Source organism: Cynara cardunculus, unplaced genomic scaffold, assembly GCF_001531365.2.
Source record: "Cynara cardunculus var. scolymus isolate 2C unplaced genomic scaffold, CcrdV1 Un_Scaffold_2597, whole genome shotgun sequence".
Classification (NCBI taxonomy): domain Eukaryota; kingdom Viridiplantae; phylum Streptophyta; class Magnoliopsida; order Asterales; family Asteraceae; genus Cynara; species Cynara cardunculus.
In genome coordinates, this window is record NW_020201149.1 from 8,655 (window position 1) to 15,297 (window position 6,643).

The 6,643-nt window shown below is 40.2% G+C and overlaps 1 non-coding gene across 1 annotated transcript; it reads right to left on the minus strand.

Moving 5' to 3' along the window:
• Positions 1-914: 914 nt before the first annotated feature.
• LOC112503144 lies at positions 915-1,021 on the minus strand. The gene has a single exon (XR_003067864.1). It is a non-coding gene; the product is annotated as a small nucleolar RNA R71 (small nucleolar RNA).
• Between the last annotated feature and the right edge of the window lie 5,622 nt (positions 1,022-6,643).

A 6,643-nucleotide genomic window follows, 5' to 3' on the forward strand; every position in this document is an offset into this window, starting at 1 on the left:
CTTTTTTATTACTTGTTCACAACAGTAGTGTTTAACCAATTCACCACAAATATTTCTTCGAATTCACATCTGAAATCATATCTTTATTTATACCATTAAAACGAACTTTTATTTCTTTTCTCCGTGAACGATATTCGGTATTTTTACCACTTTATTACTTGTAAAAGACGATAGTTGATTGATAAGTGTATACTTGTACTAGTCTCCATTTGTTAACAGTCCGACAGATTTATTTTATATAATTCTCGTAACAAGTTTTTGGCGCCGCTGCCGGGGATTTAGGCAAAAGTTTTTTTTAGTAAATCTGAAGATTTGATTTTTTCTACCATCTTGTTACTTGACTTTGGGTGTGGTGTATGCCAAGACTACCGCACGAGGAGATTTTTGAATTGGATCTGGATATTGAGCGAACTTTCAGACAAAGACGAAGAGTGCAAAGAACATTATTATCTACGCTAACCTCTTCCAATATGGCTGAAAATCCACTTCCACCAACTCCCCCACCACTGAATGACGCTGAAAAAATAATCAAACTGGAAAACTCAAAAGATGGAGGAACTATGGACTATGTCATTCCTGTTTTTGATCAATTAAACTTACAGATAATTAGACAAGAAATGTAACCCCTCCATTTTGAGTTAAAACCAGTAATGTTTAATATGTTACAAACCAACGGTCAGTTCAGTGGTTTGCCATCTGACCCACACTCACACTTAAAATCATTCATGGAAATAACTGACACTTTTCTTATCCCGAGAGTATCTAACGATGCTCTGAGACTCACATTGTTTCCTTTTTCTGTAAGGGATAGGGCAAAGTCTTGGTTCAATTCCTTACAACCACGATCTGTGGATTCTTGGAATAGCATGGCAGAAAAGTTTTTAAAAAAATATTTTTCTCCCACTCGGAATGCTAAGTCCAGAAACGAAATTTGTCTTTTTAAACAAATAGCCGATGAGGCAGTTCCCGATGCTTGGGAAAGGTACAAGGAGCTATTAAGAAAATGCCCTCACCATGGCATTCCATACTATATACAGCTCGAGATATTTTACAATGGGTTAAATCTCACTGCAAAACAAATGATCGATGCTACATCAGGAGGAGCTTTCACAGCTAGTACCTATAATGATGGATATGATATCCTTGAAAAGATTTCTAATAATAATGGACATTGGGCAGATCCACGTGCACTAGTACTATGCAAAACAGCGGGAGTTCATGACATAGATGCTTTTACAGCATTGACGGCTCATATGACTGCAATGACCAACTTGATTAAAAATTTAACAAATGGTCAAGCAGCACAATCCATAGCCACCGCACATGCTCCAACTGTTGAGTCGGTACAATGTGTGTATTGTGATGGAGGACATCCTTTTGAACATTGTCCATCTAACTCTAAATCAGTCAATTATGTGGGGAATCAAAATAGATCAGGGCCATTTTCTCAAACATACAATCCTGGGTGAAGACAACACACAAATGTTTCATGGCACAGTCCTGCTCTAAACCCACCAATAAACAAACCCCAAGAGACTTCACACTTTCAACCACATCAGTCTCAACGACATCATCAGGGTCAAGCTCCAAACCATCACCAAAATACTTTTCATCAACAAACAAATCAGTCATCTTTCCAAAACAAGTCTAACCAACAAACCGAATCTTCTACTTCTTTGGAAACAACTCTGAAAGGATTCATAAACCAAACCAACACAGCCATGAACCATCAGAACACTTCCATAAGATCTCTAGAAACACAGATAAGTCAACTTGCACTTGAGGTAAGAAATAGACCTGTAGGTACGCTTCCTAGTGACACAGAGATTCCAAAGTCAATAATGAAAGAACATGTGAAGGTAGTGACTTTAAGGAGTGGAAAAAACCTCGTAGAGAGTGAACCTATGAAAAAGTCTGTTGAACCCCAACACCCAATTAAGATGGATGTCACAACATCTAGTCAGATATTGTCACAACCACCTTGAGAGATAAGGGAAAATCAATAGAAATAGGACCACTTCCTGAGAAACCAGACTTCCCCTTGTTATTTCCAAATGAAGGCAAAAAGAAGGTATCATTTTAGAATGATATTGGAACATCTTCTTCTGAAAGTTACAAGAATATTAAGTCACCAGTCCCTCATAATGAACCTATCATCATCCAGGCACCCCCTAGTCAGTCCTCTAAGAAACTCGTCATAGCCCCTATTCCTCCTTACATACCTTTTCCACAAAGGTTGAGGAATCAGAAAGAGGAGTTGCAGTTCAAAAAGTTCCTTGATGTGTTCAAACAACTACATATCAACATCCCATTGGTTGAAGCTATTGAATAAGTGCCAAGTTATGCAAAATTCCTCAAGGACATTTTAAGCAAGAAGAAGAAACTGAACGAATTTGAGACTGTGGCCCTAACAGAAGGTTGTAGCGCCCTCCTTTCAAATAAAATTCCCTTTAAACTCAAAGATCCTGAGAGTTTCACAATTCCCTGTTCAATAGGTGGGAAAGAAATTGGAATGGCTTTGTGTGATTTAGGTGCCAGCATTAACCTCAGGCCCTTGTCAGTATTCAATACCTTAGGCATAGGTGAGGCAAGATCAACCACAGTTACCCTTCAGTTAGCAGACAAATCCATAGCTCATCCAAAAGAAAAAAATTGAGGATGTATTAGTCCAAGTGGATAAATTCATTTTTCCTGCTGACTTTATCACTCTTGATTTTGAGGCTGATAAAGAGATACCAATCATCCTAGGAAGACCGTTCTTAACAACCGATAGGACTTTGATTGATGTTCAGAAAGGAGAATTGACTATGAGAGTGAATGATCAGGATGTCACTTTTAATGTTTTCAAATCCATGAAATACCCTGATGAAAAAGATGAGTGTTCTAACTTGAGTGTCATTGAGTCCTTGTGCCACAAAGAAGGAGTTAAATCTATGTTAGACTTAAGCAAGACTGAAGTTGTTGAGGAGATAAAACATGGAGAGGAAAGTGAGATCATCCTATTGCAAGACACATTTGCTTTTGAGCTATTGGAAAGTGAGAGTGGAAAAACCCGTGCCACATCTATTGAGTCACCACCAGGGTTCTTACACCCTTCCCAATCCTCTACCCCTCCCATACCACAACCCACTATACCTATCCCAACCAACTTAGCTAACTTACCACCATGGCTGCTAAGATCAATCCTCCCATGTCCCACACCCCTTAGAACCATTCAATTTGCCCAAACAGCCCCTTAACCTACTATTTTAACCCCAACAACCATTCCACCTACCATTCCCTTAGCCCAAACAGTCCCTTTAGCCAATCCCATTACCCAAACAGCCCATACACCTGCTGTATTGACCCAAACAGCCCCTAACCTTACTATTTTAACACAACCAGCCCCCACATCTACTGCTTTTCAAACCTAAACAGCCCCACCCCCTTCTCCTCCATCTAAACCTAAACCAAAAGCCCATAGGCCAGCCGCTAGATCAACTGAAAGACATGTTACTAAGCCAATGACCAAAGAGGAGGGAGATGCAATAAATGTGGAAACCTATGTTCCCAAGGGTTTACCTAAACCCAAGCAAAGGAAGCCAAGAGCCAAAAGAATGAAGATAAAGGATGAAGTCCAAGATGATGCACAACCTTCTGGAGTACCACCTACAGTTGAGCCACTCTCCCAAGGTATTAGCAAGACCGAAAGCATAGAATTTGACACATGCCACCAAAATCCCATTGTAAGTCTTTCTGACACTTCTTTACTTGAGCACACACACACCTTTGATGCTCAAAGTGATCACACAATCAAAAGTGATCCTGTTGAGCATAATGAGAGTCAAGAAATGCTTGGTGAGAACTCTATATTTGACATTGATCTCAATGCATTTTTCATGGAAGAGGAGGACCCAACTTACTTACTTGAATGGCTAACTTCCACCACCTCTTCAGATGTTATCACTCTCATGGATGCACACACATCACACCACCAATTTAATGACTCTCCCATGGTTGACTTGGGGATGGTGGACTTGACTTCACAACACTACACTCCTCCATCCATCTCCATTACATTTGATAGATTCAACAACTCATTTTATGCACTTCCCCCTTTTCCTATCTAGATCCCTACTTCTCATATGAACTTTGATGCATATGATGCCCTTATGCCCATACCACCCATCACTAGCACATACACCGCACCACTTGTGAGCACTACCTATGATGCCATTCCAGACTTCCAGGCCACTTCCATCCCTTCTCCTGCAATGCCTTGACAAAAGTCCAATGAGGATAACAACCGCACCTCTAGTGACTCTGATTTAGTCGCTATTGAGAGGTTCTCCAAGAGGAGATGGGCCGAGTCTGAAGACTCTAAATGGACTTCTGATGAAGACATCCCATTGTCCCATTTGAGGAGATCCAAAAGACATTAGGTAGCACCAAGCCCACCCAAAAAGAGTGCCCATACTAGACCAGTGGATAGCCACAGTGAGAGCAGCCGTAGGCCTAGAAATGTTCAGAAATTCAAGACTTTTTTGGGTTTAGGAGAGAGAGGATTTGATAGGAGTTGTCTTGAGGCCTATTCCTTTATCCATGACATTGTTATTCAAAGGGGATGGGAGACTTTCACTGCTGTAAGAGAGCCCTATTTTCTCACATGGGTTCAAGAGTTTTATACCTCTGTTTCTTCCACCCGCACTACCTCGGTTCATGTTCGAGGTAAAAAGATATCTTATTCTCCTCATGCCATCAATACTTTCTATGATTTGATTGCACCTCTAGTTTGTAAGTATCGCAGGTTATTACATGATCATACTGACGAGGACTTGAAGATGGTACCGAGTGTCGTAGCCGAATAGGGAGCAACATGGAAGTCTCTACAAAGCGCAGTCCGTTTAAATTCCAAACCAACCTCTTGAAAAAGAATGCAGCTGTTTGGAATCACTTTTTGAGATACTCGTTTCACCCCACCACACACGACTTGAGCACATAATTGGACCGCATGCTCTTACTCTATTGTATTCTTGCAGGTAAGGTGGTTGATGTTGGGGCAGTCATCTCGGATGCCATTCAAGGATGCACAAGAAAACCCACCGGCCGACTCTACTTCTCGGCATTGATACATGGATTAATGAAGAAGACGAAAGTACCAGTACCACCTGGCGAGACCCTTACCACCAATGCACTACCCATCGAGTGCAAGACAGTTGATCGCATCCGCAAGACCTCGAGAAATGATCCCGGACAGCCCCCACTTACTCCGGACAACAGCCACATAGAGACTGATTTGATGCTTGAAGTCCGTAGATTGAAGGAGAAAGTCATCGCATTAGAGATCACCCCTGGAAAGGAATGCCTAGTCCCACCACACCACCATGGAGAGAGCCTTGAAGGCACATGAAGAAACACTTTTGAAAAAGATGGAGGAAAGAGATGCACGACTCATGGCCGATCTGAAGGACATGCTTGCCGGGATGTCCTGGCGCCCCGAGGACCATTGAGGGCACATATTCCACCCGAGTAAGCAGGTTTATCTATCATCCCTATTAGCTCCAAATTACTTTTTCCTTTATATATTTTTTCCTTTTTTCCATGAGTCTAAGAATTGTCCGTGTCAGTCCTTTTAGTGTTAGATTTTTTTTAAGATGGAATTTTATGGCCGAAACTTCACTATCACTGCCTTGTGTTTATAGCTTGAGTAATTTAAAAGTGATTTGAGTTTGAGTGCTAATTTACATTGCCATACTAGAACTAGCCAACTCTTTTCCGGGCTGCAACTTGATTTAAATTGTCACTACTTAGGATATGATCTAGGTCATCTTTTCTCCATAACCGAGCAAAGCCCTATATACTCCCCTTGCACCCGACTAAGCCACATATATACATCACAATGGGGATATTGTTGTATCTAAGCTGGTGGGGATTTTGTCAAAAAGAGCAAAGCTCTTTCAAAAAAAAAGTAAAGGAAATGCTTAACAAGCATTAAAAAAGCAGAAAAAAAGAAAAAAGAAATATATGCAAAAATACAAAAAAAAAATGGCTACAAAACGCCAAATGAATAAATATTTATGTAAAAAAAAGGCAAGGTTATGTGAGAGAAAGAAAGCCAAAGAGAGAAACCCAACAAGTCCTTTTGATCCTAATAAGTGACAATGTTTAAAAATCAGACGAAGGAAAAGTGAGGCTAGCCTATGGTATATAAATGTGATTAGTACAAAACAACTTCCACTTTGATTTACAAAAAACTATTTATAACAAGAAAATGATAGTCGTAAGTGTTAGTGCCCATTCTTTTCCATCTTATTTGAGTCTTTTATTTGTCTTTTTATGTTGTTTGGGGACAAACAACAATTCTAGTTTGGGGGTGTGATAAGTATCAATTTATTTGATACTTTTACACTTTTTCTTCACTTTATTTACCCATTTAAAATAGCCTTGTTATTAGGTACCTGGCTAAAGCATGCTACAACATGTGCTGCGGGATGATCTAGGGGCATTCTTGAGAATAGTACGAGAATCTTTGGAGGTCACTTCTTCCCTTTTTGGCAGCCCATCTCCTGCAGCTTTCAAGATCTCATAGGACAAATTTAAGATCTGATTTTTGTTATTATCTAGGTGGTTTAGCTTTGCCCATTGGATTGTGTAAAAAGTTGGG